This window comes from Acinonyx jubatus, chromosome E2 (assembly GCF_027475565.1).
Source record: "Acinonyx jubatus isolate Ajub_Pintada_27869175 chromosome E2, VMU_Ajub_asm_v1.0, whole genome shotgun sequence".
NCBI classification, from domain to species: Eukaryota; Metazoa; Chordata; class Mammalia; order Carnivora; family Felidae; genus Acinonyx; species Acinonyx jubatus.
Genome location: NC_069396.1, coordinates 11,801,106 through 11,821,126, shown reverse-complemented (window position 1 = coordinate 11,821,126; position 20,021 = coordinate 11,801,106). Strand labels below are relative to the sequence as shown.

Genomic DNA, 20,021 nt, shown 5'->3' with positions numbered 1-20,021 from the left:
CGCATGTATGTATAATTTCACTAGTTTCCTGTGAGTTCAGAATGCTACTGATCCTCTTTCTCTGGTTGAGACCAAACGATACAGAAGTTAGTACTTCAGGTCACCTGACCAGGCAAAGAATCGACACCATGTGAGGTGTGTTGCTGAGGTCAAAGGAAATTTGAATTGGCAATGGAAGAAAATAGCTACTATCTTGGACCATTTGCAGAAGTGAGGACATACTAGTTATGAGAATTTTGCTATGAATTTGTACATATATTAAAATATTTTTTTGTATTCTTCTCACAGTTATTCCCTAATGATCCAGTATAAGGTGCTTTAATAATAGTTAACTTTATAATTATTTTAAGTAGGCTCCACGCCCAACATGGGGCCTGAACTCAGGACCCTGAGATCAAGAGTGGCGAGCTCTACCGGCTGAGCTAGTCAGGCATCCCAATAATAGTTAACTTTACATCATCATATTTAAGGAGCATCAAAAAAGAAGGATGCACATCACCCAAGGGTGTTGCATCTTTTTTTGGAGAAAGGATTAGCATGTTTCTATTGTAATCAGGATAGTTGTGCTGTATTAGGCAGAAATCGCACTTTGTTGTAATTTTTTAAATTTGGAAATCATTTATGGTTCTAGGAGAGGTGTATGGTTTATAGCTAGGCAAGGTGTAGCCTGAGATGGTGACTTTTAAGTGTCAGCTAAGCTACAGAACTTAGTTTTTCACTCATTTAGGTGTTTCTGTATTCATATTTTGTAGATGTGTTTGAAGTCCACAATCACTTGACTTTAAGGGAGATTTTCCTATATAATCTGGCTGAACCTAAGTCATTCAACTGAAGGGCCAAAAGGTCAGAGTGGAGGCTTCCCTTCAAAGACATTCTTCCTGGGGCACCTGGGTGGCTCAGTCGGTTAAGCATCCTACTTCGGCTCGGGTCATGATGTCGCAGTTTGTGAGTTTGAGCCCTGCATCAGGCTCTGTGCTGACAGCTCAGATCCTGGAGCCTGCTTTGGATTCTGTGTCTCCCTCTCTCTGCTCCTCCCCTGCTCATGCTCTCTCTCCCTCTCTCTCTCAGAAATAAAGAAACTTTAAAAGAAAACAAAAACAAAAACATTCTTCCTCTTGATAGATGCTTGGCCCATGCTCAAGAGTTCAGCCCATACTATGAGTTTTGGAATTGCTTAGTGAGTCTCTACAGTCACATAAACCGATTCCTTGCAATTAATCACTATATGTACTGATTCTGTATCTCTGGTTGAATAGTTGAACTCTGCCTAATACAATCACCAAATTGTTTATTTTTTTAAATGTTTAAGAGAGACAGAGCTCGAGTCGGGGGGGGGGGGGCAAAGAGAGAGGGAGAGAATTCCAAGCAGGCTTTATACTCATCATGGAGCCTGACGTGGGCCTCGATCTCACAGTTCATGAGCCAAAATCAAGAGTAGGATGCTTAACCGGCTAAGAGGCACCCCACAAATTGTTTCTTTTTTAAATGATGACATTTAACAAGAAAAAAAGTGTATATGTGGATTTGTCATGGAGACAAGCCACGGGTGATGGAAAACTTGATTGAATCCTAGAAAGATCGCTACTCATGTTATGCCTCTGTAAAGTTTTTGGTAAAACTATATTAGCTGTTGGGGCACTTGGGTGGCTCAGTGGTTAAGCATCTGACTTCAGCTCAGGTCATGATCTCATGGCTCGTGAGTTCGAACCCCCCATGGGGCTCTGTGCTGACAGCTTGGAGCCTGGAGCCTGCTACAGATTCTGTGTCTCCCACTCTCTCTGCTCCTCCTCTGCTTGTGCTCTCTCTCTCTCAAAAATAAATAAACATTGAAAAAATATAAAAATCTTTATAAAAAGAAAAAATTTACGTTAGCTGTGAAAGCTTAGCAAAAAATGGGCGAAACCCTCTTGTGCTTTGAATTATGGGTAACAAAATATCTCTGTCATGTTTCATATGCTTTTGGCCATTATTGCCTGGGAACATCTAGAAAGAAATGAGCTCAGAAAGAAATGTGTTAATAAAGGTACATTCTATTACTGGTGAAAAAAAAATGAATGTCTTGTTCAGCGGGAAGAAGGTAGGAGAAAAGATGCGTGAACTTCAAGGTAAGGTGTACAGGTAGATTTCTACTCATTTCAATGAATAAATAAGAACTTGGAGATACACTTTGTAACAAAAATTTTATGCATAGTTAAGAAACGCAAAAATCAAACCTGGGTCGTGATTTAAAATTTGGTTTATGGCAATGATCACATTAAAAATTCTACCAACAAATCATTCCTCAAGTATTCTTGTAAATTGCCACAGAAAAAAATGAAGCATGCTTTTGTCACAGACAACTGATAAGCTCAAGATATTTTAGCTGAGAGACAGAAAAATTAGGCATAATGAATTGGGGGATGGACTAATTCCACCTGGAAATAAATGGAATCAGGTTAATTGGTTTGTATTTGTGTGTGTTTTCCTTTGTGTTTTTCTTTACTGAAGTCTCTAGGGTCCCTACAAATAAGGCCAAGCAAGATAAGGGACATTTAAGGATCTGGTGTGGGGACTTCAGCCAGGAAGCAGAAATTGATCTAATGCTCAGTTAAAAGTCTACCCCAAAACATCTTCCCAGCTGAATCTTGTTACTGCTCTGTTCCATTGGGTGCAGTCTTCTTTATATATAAGAGGGTGTTTGCTACATGGGTCTGTTCCCTAGTCCAACTGGCTCATAGCATGGGCTTTTGTTCTTTGATGCCTTTTTTTTTTTTTTTAAGTTTATTTGTTTATTTTGAGAGAGAGAGAATCCCAAGCAGGCTCTGCACCATCAGCATGGAGCCGGCGCAGGGCTTGAACCCATGATAAGTGTTGTCGTGACCTGAGTTGGACCCTTAACTGACTGAACCACCCAGGTGCCCCTGTTCTTTGATATCTTTTTTTTAAATTTTTTTAAATTTTATTTATTTATTTATTTATTTTTTTGAGACAGAGACAGAGCATGAATGGGAGAGGGTCAGAGAGGGAGACACAGAATCTGAAGCAGGCTCCAGGCTCTGAGCTGTCAGCACAGAGCTCAACATGGGGCTCAAACTCACGGACTGTGAGATCATGACCTGAGCCGAAGTCAGACGCTTAACCAACTGAGCCACCCAGGCGCCCCTGTTCTTTGATATCTTGATGAAGGAGTTATATTGGGATCTTCTAGTTGCTTTGAGTGTCAGTGGAGGTTTTGGCTTGGAAAATACTTCATATTGTGTCTGGTGGAGAAAGGTAAGATAATTTTGTATACTTTAGGGATGGAAGCTAATCTTGACCAACTAAATGAACCACCATATATTGAAGAAGAAGGGCCACTTATTTCACATACACCCTCATGGCACCAGCCCCGTCAGGTCATATCTTCCGAGGGGACTATACTTCACAAATTGATTTTAGTCTTTGCCCTGTGATTTCTTTCAGCCAGTGAGATATGAGCGGCCTAATGAAGCAGTCTATACCATCTCTGAGCAGAATCCTTCCATCGTTTTGAGCCATTCCTCTTTTTCCTCTTTTCTCACTACTATGAGCCTGTCCTAGATAATGATGATCCCATTAACCTGAATCCCAGAAGGATGAGAGATAGAATTTTGTTGAGGTAAGCCACTAGTGTTTTGAGGTCATTTATTACCATGACATAATTGAGACTAAAGTGGATATACAGATTTCGTTGTTGTATCTTAAGCTCTGTGATCAGGGTTAAGTGTTCCTTTTTATTTACTTATTTTAATCTTTTAATGTTTATTTTTTGAGAAAGCGAGCGAGAGCAAGCCAGGGAGGGGCAGAGAGAAAGGAGAGAGAAATCCCAAGCAGCCTCTGCACTCTCAGCGCAGAGACTGACACAGGGCCCAAGCTCACCACTGTGAGATTATGACCTGAGCCAAAACCAAGAGCAGGATGCTTAACTGAGCCACCCAGATGCCCAAGTCTTCATTTTTAAATAATTATCTGAATATTCCCAGAAACCCATTTGTTATAGTGCCTGCCCCCTTCTTTCAACTGCAGGAAGTTTTCATGAAATTTAGAAGGGCATGAGATCCATTTTCTAAACAAAAAGTCCCAACAGACTTGTTCTTATCTCAGGTGTGAAACCTAAGAGTGCTAGTAGGACAGGATCCATCCTGTTGAAGATCATGTGAAGTTATGTGCACAGGTGGTCACGTGACACACAGAAACTAAGGAATGTCCCTGTTAAGTAAGACTCAGAATGTTGCCTACATGAAATGAGTGTTTCCTTCATCCTGGGAAAGAGGTTTATTTGTACTGTAGGAAGGAAGGACATAAAGGGGTAAAACAAAGACCTCCTGGATTTAGTTACCCAGTTACCCTATCTGTTTATTCAAAAGTGGAGACGGGGCACGTGGGTGGCTCAGTTGGTTAAGTGTCCAACTTTGGCTCAGGTCATGATCTCGTGGTTCGTGAGTTCGAGCCCTGCTTTGGGCTCTGTGCTGACAGCTCAGAGCCTGAAGCCTGTTTTGGATTCTGTGTCTCCCTGTCCCTCTGCCCATCCCCTGCTCACACACACTCTCTCTCTGTGTCAAAAATAAATAAGTATTAAAACAAAAAAGAAAAAAAATGGATAGAAAGCCACAGTTTCAGGGCCGATATCAGGGGGACTTTGATTCGGAGAGTTGACTGAGATAGCAGAGACTTGGGCTTTGTCAGAGAGGGGTGAGGTACTCCTACCCTGGTAGCAGATGGGACAAGGGGATATCAAGACAAGCTTTTCTCCTGACTGCGTGAGTGTGTGAGAAACAAAGGCTGTCTTTCCTAGGGTTGCACATGTAATCACAGAGGTTGTGTATTGCACTTTTCTAGAACCACAACCTTTTCCACTGGAGGCACTGGTTTACATTTAAGTCAAATCACCAAGCCCCACCAGGGTGAACTAATGGCACACTGTCTGACACCTCACATTTCTATTTCTTATGTGCACATAATTATTATTTTTTAAATATAATTTGTCAAGTTACCTAACATACAGGGTATACAGTGTGCTCTTGGCTTCAGGAGTAGATTCCCATGATTCATCACTTGCATACGACACTGGGTGCTCATCCCAACAAGTGCCTTCCTCAATGCCCATCACCCATTTTTGCCTCTCCCCTCCCCCACCCCCCATGAACCCTCAGTTCTCTGTATTTAAGAGTCTCTTATGATTTGCCTCCCTCTCTGTTTGAAACTACTTTTCCCCCTTCCCTTCCCCCATGGTCTTCTGTTAAGTTTCTCAGATTCCACACATGAGTGAAAACATATATGCATGTAATTCTTAGGTCATTGATGTTCACAAGCTCACCATGCAATTGTTACTTGACTACAGATTTGTTGTAGCACCCTGTTTCATTTAACTTCTCTAATGCTCATTTTACTCCCTCATCTGCTCTCATTTCACAGCAGCTGTAGCCTGGAGGGTCTCAGCCCTGAGTGGGGTGCCAGGTAAGAAGGAAGATCCACTTGTATGGATACCGTGGTCAAAGAAAACTTAGGTGGATAGGGGGAATGGAATCCAACCCTGCTCCTCTAATGAGGGTGACAAGGAGCCTGCATGGCCCAGACTCCACAGGAGGGGGAGGGGAGAGGAAGGGCACCTTCCTAGCATTTTCCTGACAGCCTTACTCCAGTCTGCAGTGGCTGAAGGGATTGTTCTGACCCTTTCCAGGGGCCACCGTCAAACCCTGCTCCTGATCCTGCTTGTTCCTTGCTGATCCCCCCCATCCCCCAGTCCTCCATGGTTTGGCTGCTGTTGCCTTTGCAGAAGGACCTTATAGGATTTCCACTTATGCCCAGTGATTTTGGGGTGAGTTCATGGAAAAAGATTTTTTCTCTGGATTTTGTGCTGCCTTGAAATGGGGTCATTCTATGATTGGTATTTTAATAAATCATCTGTAAGGAGGGAAGCTTGAACAAGGCTGGTGCCATAATTGTGAAGGAGCAGCAGTCACTCACTGATGTTGGTCAGGAGAGAGAGCAGTGGCATTTTGTGGCCTAGACAATGTTGCAATTTATCTGTGTTTAGACAGAATCATAAAGTGATCTTGTTTGTGTCTTGATCCATCATGGCCACAGAGTGGGTGTGTCTGATGTTCATAGTCTGTAAAAACATTTATGTTCTGCAGAAGGACACCAAGATATAACTGAAGGTACCAGGCCCAGTCCTGGCTATCAGGTGTGGCTTTACTCTTTCTCACACATTGCTTTGAGAGGTGGGGCAGGAGGTGAGCTGGAGAAATGCAGCCCAGCTGCTGGATCCATTGTGGTGTCTGCTCTCAAATAGGGGTCCGGGCTAGACAGAAGGAAAAGAAAAGCATTGTCAGAAAATAATGGAGCCATGAGGAGTCCGACTGGGGGAGGGGGAGAGCTTGGGCTGGTGGCAGTCTAGACCTCCTGCCAAGGGAAGGGCCAGTACTCAGGCAGCCAGGGTGCCCTAGGGCATTCCCTTGAGGACAACCTCCTTTCCATTCTCTCCAGATGTCTGACCCCTGTCTACCCTCCCCTCTCTCCAACTTACTTCCATCTATTGCCACCCCCTGCCATCCTCACATCAGCCATATCAGTCCCAGAAAATGCTTAAAGGACAGTCACACAGGGCTTAGGGCTTCCCTCACTGCCAGATGCCATCTTGGAGAGGGTGAGGAAGTAGAAGAGGTGGTACAGTGATCGCCATTTGAGCACCACGGTGCCTGTCCTACAGCACATCTAGAATATTCCAAAGAGCTAATGGAACTGATACAAAACAGAAATTTCTATTATGGAAAGCATTTTGCATAAAACATTCACAGTACTGAAAAAGTACTTCAATTCAGAAAAAAAAAAAATTTAGCTGTTCCTCCGAAAATGTTTAAGCCATTCATGACTTAAGAGAATAAAATGGCGTTCTGTACAGTGGATCCAATATGTACATGTGGGCGTGTGTATGTGTGCACACATAGTCCTTGGATAAATGTTGGGTGCCACGTTGACTACTGAGTCATTCTCACTGGGCACATTGAACCGACTCTCTTGGAGACAAATTTCCTCATGGGTTTAAAGTGCATCTTTATAAAAGAAGTGTTACCCATTTGGGGGGGAATCTGAGGACTTTTTTTCTTCCTCCAGGAGGGCACACCTTTCTTTTTCCCAGATTGTATTCTCAAACTCTTTACTTAAGAAGAATGACGAGGGAAGATGTTGGCAATTACTGAATGTTAGCGTATGAGATATCCTTTAACTGGTGAATGGATAAGTAAAATGTGGTGTATTTTATAATGCAATATTATTCAGACATGTAAGTTAATGAAATACATGCTGTTAACATGGGTGAACCTTGCAAACATTATGCTGAGTCAACGAAGCCAGACATGGAAGGCCACTATTGTTTGATTCCATTCATATTGAAATGTCTAGAATAGACAAATCCATAGACACAGAAAGTAGATTAGTAATTTCTACTAACTATTAAGGGAGGAGGGAGAATGTCACTGAGTGCTGACTGATAGGGGGTTTCTCTTTAAAGATTATGAAGATTTTCTAAAATTAGCTAATGTTGATAGTTGCATAACTCTTCCAATATACTAACAACCAGCAGATTGCACAGCGTAAAAGGATATGAGTTTTTCTGGTGAATGAATTATATCTCAATAAAACTGTTATAAAAAAGAGAATTAACTTATAAAAAGACAGTATAATGGAAAGGGTCATGAAATGTTTACCACCCGAGTAAGTGAATGTGCAGAGGAAACTTCAAAAACAATTCACATTGAAAAATTGCTTCAAATGAACATGTAAATGAAAAAGTCACACACTATTGTGAAACTTAAGGTCTGTGCTATTAATGCTTGTCAACATATTGTATTGACAGACCACACGTTTTAGATTAAAATTGTCTGATTCACTGTAATTTGAATAATTATGTAACATATCTTTGACCAGAAAAAAGGTATTTTAAAGTATGCATTTAATTGTGTGGATGAACTTCAACAAATTTTCAAATGAAGAAATAAACAAATATTGGAAATTTCAAAAGCATGGCATGAATAATAAGATCTGATTATGTTGAAAATGAAAGAACATTAAAAAGTAATGCAAAAGCATCCGTTCATCTCCAATGATTCACTTTCTTTCTTCAAACAGAAAATAACATCAGTATAAGGAATGTTACTTTATTTGCCAAGAGATATTGCATATGACTCTGTATAAGTATTAATGATAAACTTAGAAAAGTATTGCCCTAAAAAATTATGAAAAATAATATTTTATCAATCAGTAATATTGGTAATAATATTCAAAATTAAGTTTCTGTTAATCAATATTTGAATACTTAATAACATAATTATTATATTGATAAAATATAGTTATTCTATTAATAATTATTTCATAACCCAGTATCAATAATGAGCCCAGATGATATAAAATTGTTAACAAAGTTGGAATTTATAATATGTTTACTATTAGAACACTCAATTATAATTGATGTTTAATATTTTTGTTAATTATTCTATGACTTAAATTGTAGTTATTAATGTATCATTTAAAGTTACCCTTTTATTTTAGATGCTTTCACATCATTCTGGCATTCTAAGATATTCATGCCATTTTTCTCTTGGATCCCAGACTTGATAAAATTCAACGTTATCACTGAATCCTGCTGTTGTAAAATCTGAGGCTCCTTGCTGTCTGGGTGCTACAAGAAGAAATCAAAGTAAGTTTTAGTATCAGTCATATTTTATTTCCAGTATTCAATTTAAGAAGTTCAAAATAGGGGCACCCTGGGTGGCTCAGTTGGTTAAGCGTCCGACTTTGGCTTAGATCATGATCTCATGGTTCATGGATTTGAGCCCCAACCACTGACCATGTGGAGCCTACTTGGGATTCTCTCTCCCTCTCTCTCTACCCCTCCCCGACTCACTCTTTCTCTCTCTCTCTCAAAATAATGAACTTAAAGAAAAAGTTCAAAATAAAAAGTGAAATTCCCAAGAATGTAAATTTTATTAAATACGATGGAAATGGGTACATACAAAGTGTATTTCTTCTCATTCAATCCTAGGGTCCTTTTCAGAACTATTTCACATACATATAGTCATAAGGAACCAGTGGTAGTTCTCTGTGAATACATTGGTTAAGCTGTCACCGCTGGGATCCTAATGACATGGAAGACAGTGTGAGACCCTGGGAACCTGACAGAAGTAGCCAGAAATTTCATAATGTATTCAGATCTTAAGATTTCCTTAACACCAATTTTATGTCATAGCACATCTTCTTACCTCTAATCTTGGACTCATCATAGCACATACTTCATTTTTTATTGCTAATTATCTAGTGTAGCCCTTTCTTCATATTCCTTGTAACACATACTATACATGAATATGAATAAATATACATTCACTTCTATTTATAGAATAAATTATTTATAATATACTCATGTACTTATTATATGTTCTGATAATATTCTTCTGTTATTATTATTTTTATATTCTGTTATTTTGTCTAAGAAAAAGACCTGTTGATGGAGCGCCTGGGTGCCTCGGTTGGTTAAGCGTCTCTTAGTTTCAGCTCAAATCATGATCTCATGGTTGTGAGTTTGAGCCCCATATCAGGTTCTGTGGTGCATTGTGGAGCCTGCTTGGGATTCTCTGTCTCTTCCTCTCTCTCTGCTCCTCCCCATCACTCTCTCTCTCTCTCTCTCTCTCTCTCTCAAAATAAATAAACTTAAAAAAAAGACTAGTTGCCTTTCCGAAACCTGCAATGTCCCAAATAGTCTATCAATTCTATAAATTAGGTATGCTAACTGAAGAAATATAAATGAATAGTCTAACCAAATAATCAGACCTCAATTCTAGAATCTTTCTTGTGTTCTAATTTTGTTTTCCTTAATTATCTCTCAGTCCACTGAGGAAATCCAAAGTGTTATTAAAGAAAATGCTCCTATCGGCTGAAACTCAGATTCCATTATTTTGTTTTAAGGCGCCTTGGTTAATGCAATTATTTAACAGAAAAAAAAAGTTTTTTGTTTTTTAGCAAAATTATGTTTTTTAGGAAATTATGCTTTCAATTTATTATGGGATGTATATTCATTTGCTACATGCCTTTCCTTCCCAGATCCAATTCTAAAACATCCTTAGGTTGGATCCAGCATTATAATCAAAATTCGTAAACAAAATTCATAACATCAAGAGGAATAAAAACTCAAGTTCTAAAGAGATAGATAATTGGAAACAAGATACCAAAGAGATTGGTGGACTTGGTGCCCAGTATGGTGTGCTGACAAACAGATCTTTGCTGAGAGGCGATTTGCCTGGACCCATGTTGGGCTTGCCTTGGACATCATTAGATCCCTCAGGCACATTTGATATCGAAGAACACTTCGAGTAAATCAATACTCAGTGATGTGTCCAGGGGCCGCGTCTCATCTTGGGTCATGCTGGTGGTCAGAGCCTTAGGCCCAGCCTACGTGGACAGTCTGTTTAGGTTCAGGATGTATTGGGAAACCTCCAGGCAGAGGCGGTTCTAGAGCATTAACTGATGAAGCCCCAATATACTTGCTTTAGTTGGGGACAAATCTGCCAATCTCCAAAGTATTCATAATTCAATATGATCAAAGAAAACCCAAAGTCATATGATCAAGAAAAATGTCATGTAGCTAAAAGCTCACACTGCTTATTTGGCTGTGGAAGGAGGGTGCTTTCTCTGGGCTACTATTTCCCTCCAAATGACCACTGGGTAATTTGTCTTCAGAAACTAAGTAAGAGCCACTTTGGAAATTTTTTAATAATAGACTCATTCATCTGTGGCCAAGGGCAGAGATGTGCATCCTTTATGCCCATCCCATTCCCCAGACTGGGAAGTCGTCTGTATTTTGTTAAGTTGAGCAACAGAATACATTTACTCCTGGATCACCCACCTCATTAAGATCAGCCATTCTTGAGGACCTCAGGGTCATCAGGCCAATGACTTGCTGTAGCCCAGCTCATGTGTAGATGGTTATTTCTGCCTGTGACTTGCTATGACCTCTGCACCAGCAATACTCCAAGGGTCGAAGGGCAGCTGCATACCCACAGCCTTGTGTAAGTGTCCTAGCAGCCCTGCGGTAGTGAGAGGAAAATGATCCTAGAAGAAGTAGGGCTTCCCAAGGTCCAGTTGTGGTGGGCTGGTCCTCAACAGGGGCCAGTGCCTCTCGGGTCACGTGCTCTTGTTCTGTCCTGGTGGAAGACAGAGCTCTAAACTATTTGTGCACGTCACCTCCACCTGTCACCAGGTTGGCTAGGCCGGGGCTGAGGATGGAGGTGACAATCTGGGAGCAGGGGAGGGTCGACAGCTCTGCTGAGGTCCCTTCCATTCCCAAGATAGGCCGTGAGATGGGGAGGGAGAAGGACATTAGAACAGAGAAGGGAATTAGGGGTCCTGAAAAGTGTTTTCACCATCATACTTTGGCCTTGGGCTAGCCCTGGTAGAAGAACACTGGGTTGAAGTGTTAGCCTTAGGAGGGTGAAGCACCCTGTGGCCACTGGTTAAATCCGAGTACAGATTCCCTCTTAGGCCCCCCAGGGACTCCACTTTACCAAATTCTCAGTCACTGAAGTGTGCACCCTGAGAGACTGGTTCTGAGCGATGATAGTCAAGGCCAGTGGGGTCAGCAGGGATGGAGTAGGATGCTATAAGGAAAAAAATGTGAAATTGGATGGCCTCTGAGGGAAATCTTCGTGTAGAGTTGGATTTTGAGGCTGGAGGCTGAAGGCATCTGAATCCACGGGCAGGTCTCCTCAGAGCTGTTAACAGTTAAATCCATGATGGATACTGAAGGAAGTGATGCTGGGCCTACGGAAGTTTCACAAACCACTTTCTTTCAAAAATTGCTTATCAGTTAGCTATATCAGTCTTTATAAGTAGCATCAACTCAAGATAAACTCTCGTTATGGGATCTTAAGAAACAGCCATCTCTGAAATACTGTCCTTACACAGCCTAGGACAAAGAAACAAGGCACTCACCAAATTTACTTCCAAACGAAATCCATTTATGAAGCACTATTTTCAAAATAGTAATTCTTCTGAGCTTCAATTTTGAGCACATATACAATTACTTAGCAACAGTAGTGAAAACAATTACCAGAAAGTCCAAACTGACATCAGAAGAGGGAAAAGGTATTCCTGTTGTCATTCTATAGTAATGACAAAAATGTAACTCATATTTTGTGTAATGAACATTTATTAAAAATTACCCTAAAATTATAATCTTGTTAGTTCTCCATTTGAGATATTGTACAATCACTTAAATCAAGAAAACAAGGAGAAAGAAATCGAAATTATTTCAGAAGAAAGACAAAATTCTTGCTGTGTTTCTGATTATTTCAGTGGACTTGTTAAGAAGAACAAAGAAACTGTCATTACAACACCTCCAAATAGAACGACCTGGAAACACTGAATTTCAAGAGTCACACTGAAAGAACCCTACAGTTCTAGAATATTATCTAAGGTCGCCAGTGGCCTGGAGTGAGCCAGAGACCTTGTCACACTCTGAACTTGAAGACAGACTCAGACTCAAGTGCCGGTGATACCAGATGGTGACACGAATTAGTGACTTTGCCCTGCTGTCCTCAGGGCAGCTGGGGAGGGAATCACTCACTGAGATGTATATTATTATTTCAGAGAAGACCCGAAATGTTTCTTCTAATACTACCTAAGATACCCCCTTGTGTTTATTTTGATAGTGAGCTCTAAAATCTTTTGTCGGTGTGTAAGCAGTGTCCCCTTGGTGCCTAACTGGGACCCCACATGGTAGTGACTTCTTAAGCATTTCTTTCCCACTCTCACAGAGCTTGAAAAGCCCCCTCTAGCTGTGGTTTCCTTCACTCCAGGTGCAGTTCTTGTTGTCTGGCACTCAGAGTTTTCTGTTGAACCCCTCTCTGCTACCATGTCCCCACCAATGGTTGACTCTGTCCTTGAAAGCTGTCCCATGTGCTTCCAGCCTGCATGCACCTGGCTCCAGCCCATCCTTACTCACAGTCGCCGTGTTTCCTTCTTCTGAGTGAACGATGCTTACCATTTTCCTCCAGGAAACATCCTCATACTGCCAACACTTTGAACCCATCTACAAGGCAAGCACAGTTTAAACACAGGCAGACAGTTTTTCAGAGAGTGAAAGTGAATGGAATTTGGGGGTAAAAGTCCCAGATTCAATACTAGGTGTGTCCTCAGCTTTGTTTGTGATGCTAAAAGGAACAGCTTAGTGGAGGGTTTACATGTGCCGCGGGCTTTACGTAAATTCCTCTCCGGTAACCTGCACCACAACCCTAATCCGTGCTCGAGCTGGGACGGTTGAGGGCACGCAGACTTGAATCACCTGTCCAGAGTACCTGGCTAGCAAGGTGCAGAGGTGAGGCTCACCCCAGGAAGCCTGGCTTCAGAGCTTGAGCTGTCAACCAACTGAATGTTGTGTGATTTGGAGCTTGAGTTTGAGCCTCAGTTTCCTCACCTCTACATGCCATCCCCTTCCTCAAGGAGAGCCAGAGTGAGCTTCAGTGAGATCAATAAAAACCTGGCGTGGAGACAATATGGCACTCTGTGCTTTGGGAGTCATGTGCCCACAACATTCATTCCTGCATCCAGGGAAGACTTGATCAGTGCATGCACTTTCCCGCCTCACTTGGAACTGTCCAGGCCAGTGAAATGATCTGGGTCCCTGAGATCCAATGGCTTTTTCTTTAACACAACAGCACCCGTGCTCTCTGCTGCTCAACTTTGGTTTAGGAGTTCCATCCTTACCATGTCTCTTTCCTTGGCAACTTCTTCCAACTTTCCCACAACCCTGGTTCACAACCATTCCCACACCCACATTAATGCGGAGTATATGACTCACCGTCAAGGGTCAACCTCAAAGGGGCTGGCCCATCACCCATGCGAGAGGGTGGAGCAGTCTGTAAGATAAAGCTGAGGTTCGTTAGGGAATGTGAGGGCAGCGGGGAACAACAGGGTCCTAGGTAAGACTTGAAAGAGGCACCACAGGTGTGTGGGTTCTGCCCAGAACTGCCAGAACTGTATGAGGTCTCAGGTCCTGCCTGACTGGATTCATCCATTCATTTCTTGCTCGATTCCCCAGATCCTTAATGAGTGCCTGTTATGTGCTGGACAGGAGAGGGCTCAGTGAGAATAAGATTCACCTTTACCGTTCAGAGGGAAATGCAGACACTACATGGGCAACAAACAAGAAAATAAAATTATTTCAGAGAGGATGGATTCTATGAGGCCATGAATAGGGAGAAGGGATCAAGAGGGACACAGTGAGCGCAGTCACTAGGGTGTGGTGGTCAGGAAAGTCACTTTAGAAGTCAGGAGCAGAGCTGGTATTAAATGAAGAAGGCAGCACCCACCTGTCTGGGGAAAGGTATTCCTGGCAGAGGAAATAGCCAGTGTGAGGCTCTGAAAAACAAACAAACAAACAAACAAACCTGACCTTGACCTATTAACAGAACATTAAGAAGCCCTTCCTGATGGAAGGCAGAGTTCTAAACTGTCCATCGACATCAGTTCCAGTTGTCACTGGGTGGCAGGTGGTCACAGGGTTGGTAGTCTGGAAGGGACAAGGGTTGACAGACTGGCCTTTTGAGGTCCTTTCTAACCCCAAGTCCAGACTTGTGATGGAGACAGGAGGTGAAGGGCACAGAATAGAGCCGGGGATCAAGGCCCTGAAAATGTCTCTGTTAGAGTAATTTTCTTCTGGGGGCTGGCCTGGCTGAAGAGGACTGGGTTTGTCCTGTGAATTCAGAAGGGGCCCACCTGGGGCACCTTTCAGAGTTAAGATTAAGATTGAGTCTTAAGGATCATCCCAGGTACTTTAGCTTGCAGAAGGTAAAAAGCTTGTGGCCTTAGGGTTAAATATGAGTTCAGTGCTTCTCTTACACATTCTGATGACTCCCATTTCTTCTGTACCAAACTGAACTGAAACGTGTTCTTTGAAAGGCTGGTTCTGGTAGGTGTCAGTCAGGGTCGTGGTGGTAGAGGGTGAGTGGAGAGCACTGACTCATAAGTGTGGGAAACTGGGTTGCTCCTGGAGCAAAGCTCCCTCTCTGGGCTGCTAATTGAGGCCAAAGCTCCATTCTGAGGATGAAGGATGAAGGTGGCAGAATTCATAGGGCAGGTCTCTTTGGAGCCATCATTACAGTTACACATGATGAATGCTGAAGGGGTGCTTGGCCATATAAAATGTTTCACAGCCTTACCTTTTCTTAAGTCAAACATTGATTTTGTTAAACATACTAGTGTTATAACTAGAGTAACTCGGCTCTTGTCTCAACTAAAATAAACTTTGTGTTTCACATCTCCCGGTTGTGAGTCCACTCATATAAAATTGCCACTTAGTGTCTGTGTTATGGGGCCTTGTTAAAAATAGCCAACCAAAATACCGTTCTTACTTATATACTAGCAATGAAAGCAGAAGAGGAAAAAAATATCAGTCATTTTAAGAAAAAAGAAAATTCTGTGTTTCTGATTATTTTAGTGGACTTTATTAATAGCTACAAAATACTGTCATTACATCTACAAATAGAACAACATGGAGACACTGGATTTCGAGAGTCACACTGAAAAAACCTATAGTTCTAGAACATTATCTGAGAACTACAGCCCTATCCAGTTTGCACGTGGAACAGTGAGTGGTCTGTGTAAAAGGCCTGCAGGTCACCAGTGGCCAGGAATGAGGCAGAGACCTTGCCACACTCTGAACTGGAAGACAGGCTCAGACTCAAATGCTGGTGATACCAGATGGTGACACAAATTAGATCGAGTGGTCAGAGCAGGGCAGAGGGAATATTCCCTGGGTTTCAGCTGCTCCTGTTGCCAAGAAGCACTCACGAGTGTATTTCTGATGTTACTTTATGGACCCTCTCACATTTGTTCCTATAGTTATCTCCAAAATGTTTTTGCCACTTCCAGAAAGAATCCCCCAACCCCTGCCCCCGGTTCTAATTAGGACTACATTTGCCAATTGCATTCCCACTGTTTCTTACCCACTCACAGTGAGCCTGGAATGACCAGCCCTGGATTCCCTTGATCTTTCCCAGCTCCAGGGACTATTCCTGCGATCTGCGCTCAAGGCCGAGCCCCTTTCCCACTTGCACCCTCTGGTGTTTGGCTCGGTCCCTGGAAGAGTGTGCTCAGATGTGTCCTCCCTGCAGACACCTGCCCAAGCATATGCATGTTCACAATCTCCGGGGGCACCTCTTCCTGAGTAAGTGACCATTTCCCTCCACGAGAGGTTCTCACACTGCATTTTGGTGCAGTGTGACAGCCAGTAAAACTTAGAGGCAAAACGGCTTTCCAGAGAATGGAAAATGAATGCGATTTGGGGACGGATGTCCCAGATGCAATGCCAGTTATGTCATTAACTTAGACTTGTGATTGTAAAAATGGCAACTTATTTGACCATGGGCTAAGTGTTTTCCATAAACTCATCTCATTTAACCTGTACAACTCTGTCAGAGGTGAGGAGTTTGAGGGAGCAGGTCTAGGTGACGTGCCCAAAGATACCCAACTGGGAAGGTACAAAGGGGAGCCTGGTCCCTGGGCTTCAGAGCACAAGCTGACAATCACCCCTTAATGTTTTATAACTTGAAGCTTGTTTGAACTTCCATCTCCCCATCTCTACATGTAACCCTTGCACTAGAGGGGGGCCCTATGTGGGTTTTGAGCGGCATGAAGTGGAGAATAGCACGGGGTTCCTATGAAAGTCTGTGCTTTCTTGAGTTCTGTGCTTTGCAAATATTTGCCATGACTTCTAGGGAAGAGCTGAGTGTTGAGCGCTTGCAAGTTCCTCCTTGCTAGGGACTATCCAAACCAGTGGAAAATCTGGGCTTTGAAGTCCAGTGGGTTTTCTTTTACCATAAAAGCACCTGAGCTCCTTCCTGCTCAACACTCAGTACAGGAGACAGTGACCACCCCACTGTGTCTCTTTCAGTAACATTGCTTCCTCTTTCCCTACAACCTTGAGTTTCCTCTACCTTCTACATGAACTGCATTACTGTGGAGCCTTTGGCCTGAAACCCACACATGAGACAGGAGCCGTTTCTAGGATAAAGCCTGCATTCTTCAGGGAACATTCAGCCAGTGGGAACAGCTGGGTCCAGGTTTGGCTCCAAGGAGGCACCACACGTATGTGAGAGACCCACCATTACCGTCTGGGCGGGTCTGAGGTTGCATGGCTGTCTTCCCACTGGAGTCATTTGTTCATTTCTTGCTCAATTTCTGCAACCCTTGAGTGCCTTTCATGCTCCAGACAGGAGAGAGGGCTCAGCAGGAATAAGATAATCTCTGTTCTTGTCCTTGTAGGGCGGAGGGTGATGCAGAAAATACATGCGAATAAACATGGAAATAAGATGATTTCAGAAAGGATGAGCACTATGAGGCCATACGTGGGGTGAAGTGATAGAGAGGAATGGATGAACATAGCCACTAGTCTGTGGGGGTCAGGAAAGGGCGCCCTTCAAGAAGACAGGACCAGAGTGGGTGTCGAAATGAAGGAGGCAGCACCCACCCATCTGGGGAAAGGTGTTCCTAGTGGAAGAAATGACACGAGTGGGCTTGAGATGCTGGTTGGACAGAAGGATGGTCAGTGGCTGTGTAGGAGGGGCGTGGGCCTGCACATGTCTGGACCAGGACACGCATCACCTCACGGGTCACTGGAGCATGGATTTGAATCTCAGTGTGATTTAGAGGCATTGGTGGGCTTTTAGCATCATGGCCTGATGGTCTCATTTAGGGTCTTAAGCTGTTTCCATTTGCTGTACAGTTGTAAAGTGGAGATGGTTCAGGGAAGGAGGGAGTAGGGGTTGACTGCTGGCCTCTGAGGTCCTTTCCATCCCTAAATCCATGCCTGTGATGGGGCAGGGTGGTACAGGACACAGGACTGGGAAGAGAGTCGGGGTCCTGGAAAGGCATTGTCGCCTTCATAATTTTGCATGGGTCAGGTCCTAGGTGAAGAGTTGCTGGGCTTGACCTTTGAACCCAGTCAGGGCTCCCCTGGGGCGCCTTTCAGAGTCAAGGTTAACGTTGCCTCTCAGTACCCTCAGGAGTGCAGGTTGAGCAGGGTGGAAGCAGGTGGCCTCAGGGTTAAATCTGATTCACATTCACATCAGGAGCAAAATAATCCACAATTCTCAATGTTGTAATTTTGTCAGGTCTCCTATTGAGATGTTGTGTAATCACTTTATACAATGGCAATAAAACCAGAAGAGAAGCATCAAAATTATTTTAAGAGAAAGGCAAAATGAAATACTGGTTTCCTGGATTATTTTAGAAGACTTCCTAAAAACAACAAAAACTGTAATTATGCTGTTTGCAAATAGAATAAAATGAAGCAATTAACTTAGTGTCACATTGAAATAATCTACAACTATAGAACATTATCTACGAAGTATGAACCCCATGTGGTTTTCATTTTAGACATTACATAATCACTTAATAGCAATAAAACTTAAATAGTATTAGAAAATGATTTTAGTGGAGAGAATAAGAACATTTTGCTGTGGTTCTGGTTCTGTAATTGTAGGATCAATGGAAAATGGGGTCAACTGGGTGGTGATTCACTTCTGTTTTCAGGTGGTGTGGACAGCCTTTGGTGCAGAGACATTTCCTGTGGCTGATGGAGGATGGGGAGAAAATGTGGGGCCAGTGAAGCCCCTTGTTGGAGAAGATTCCTAGGCTATTTTTTTTCTGAATTTCTGGCATGGGGGAAGACTGGAGAGTCCTATTCCCCCTGAGCTATCCGCTTAAGCTTTTCTAAAACATGTGAAGTCTGACAAGGGACGAAGGGGAAAACCAGAGTCTAGGTCTATGATTTGTTGAATCAAAAGAGAAGTCCCAAGCTGCTGTGTACACCTGGAGTGCCAGGACACCCTGGCTGTCTCGAGATCATGAGAAAGATCTGCTCTGTTGAGATGGAGTTGATCTGCCGGAAGGATCTTTCCCTTGGGCTTCTTATCCTTGGAGGGACCCTGGTTCCTCAACCCACCACAGCTTAGTGCTGCTCCTTCCTTGGGGATCTGGACATCCCGAGGATGCCCTGGTGGTCTCTGCCCTCTGCCACCTGTTCTGTTTGCAGCATCAGGGACGTAAGGATATTTTTGGAAATCTTACATTCTTCCTCAGTGTTTTTTTTTTTTTTTCCTCCCTCAGGTATGCACTTTCTTTTCGTAACCTATGGAGGTGACTCTCAGCCAACAGAGCCCCCAACTCATTGTCACGGGCTCTTTTAAAAATAGGATTCAATAATAACACACGATTCTTTCGAATTTGTCTGGAAGAATTTTGGTGTGTATATTGTGGGTGTCCAGCTCTTCACATTAATGGCTGGTCTCGCCATCGGCTTTTTGAAGGATTCTCCTACATCCCTGAGAGGTACATCCTCTCTAAATCAGGTATTTGGAGAAAATGATTTTTATGCTGATACACTTCAGAGAGGACGGGAAGTTTCCCCTGGAGCTGAGGTATCTCTGTTTCCAACTGTTTTTGTTTGTTTGTTTGTTTCTGATTGCAGTGAAGCCTTCCTGGTTTAGAGACATTTCTGGTGATCTTTCAAGGCACCGATTAGGTCATATTCTTCAGTGTAGTTAGCATGCAACTGGTTTCTTTTTTCTTCAAGAGTTTTTAAGTGAGTGTGTAAGCTCAAACCACATCGATCTTTGTCTTCCCTTTGGTTCATCTTCCACATGGCCTCTGTTTTCTCGTGAATTTGTTTCATCTGATTCCAAGCTCCCCCCAGCCATCAAGCTTACCTGGAAGCTTGATCTGACTTCCTTGATCAGGCTTCCTTGAAGTTGAGGATTTTTGTCCAGAGCATCTCTAAGAGCTCCCTGATTTTTTTTTCTTCATTTTCCTGATGGATTTTGCAGAGGTTAACAGCGACAGTGACTTGATTTTGGTTCTCTGATGTTGCTTGTAAAGACTGGGTTTTTCTGGTAATGTCAGCCATTTGTTTGACTTGTTTCAGATCTTGAGATTTCTCCTCATTGGTTAGTTTTGGAACGTCTCCTCTACAGGTC

General features: G+C 42.7%; 1 long non-coding RNA gene across 1 annotated transcript; it reads left to right on the top strand.

Annotated features, from left to right (window-relative positions):
• The first annotated feature begins 1,663 nt into the window (after nt 1-1,663).
• LOC106983430 (uncharacterized) lies at nt 1,664-18,810 on the top strand. The gene is made up of 5 exons (XR_001431515.3): nt 1,664-3,616; nt 5,413-5,454; nt 5,678-5,815; nt 8,608-8,695; nt 16,047-18,810. It is a non-coding gene; the product is annotated as an uncharacterized LOC106983430 (long non-coding RNA).
• Nucleotides 18,811-20,021: the final 1,211 nt, after the last annotated feature.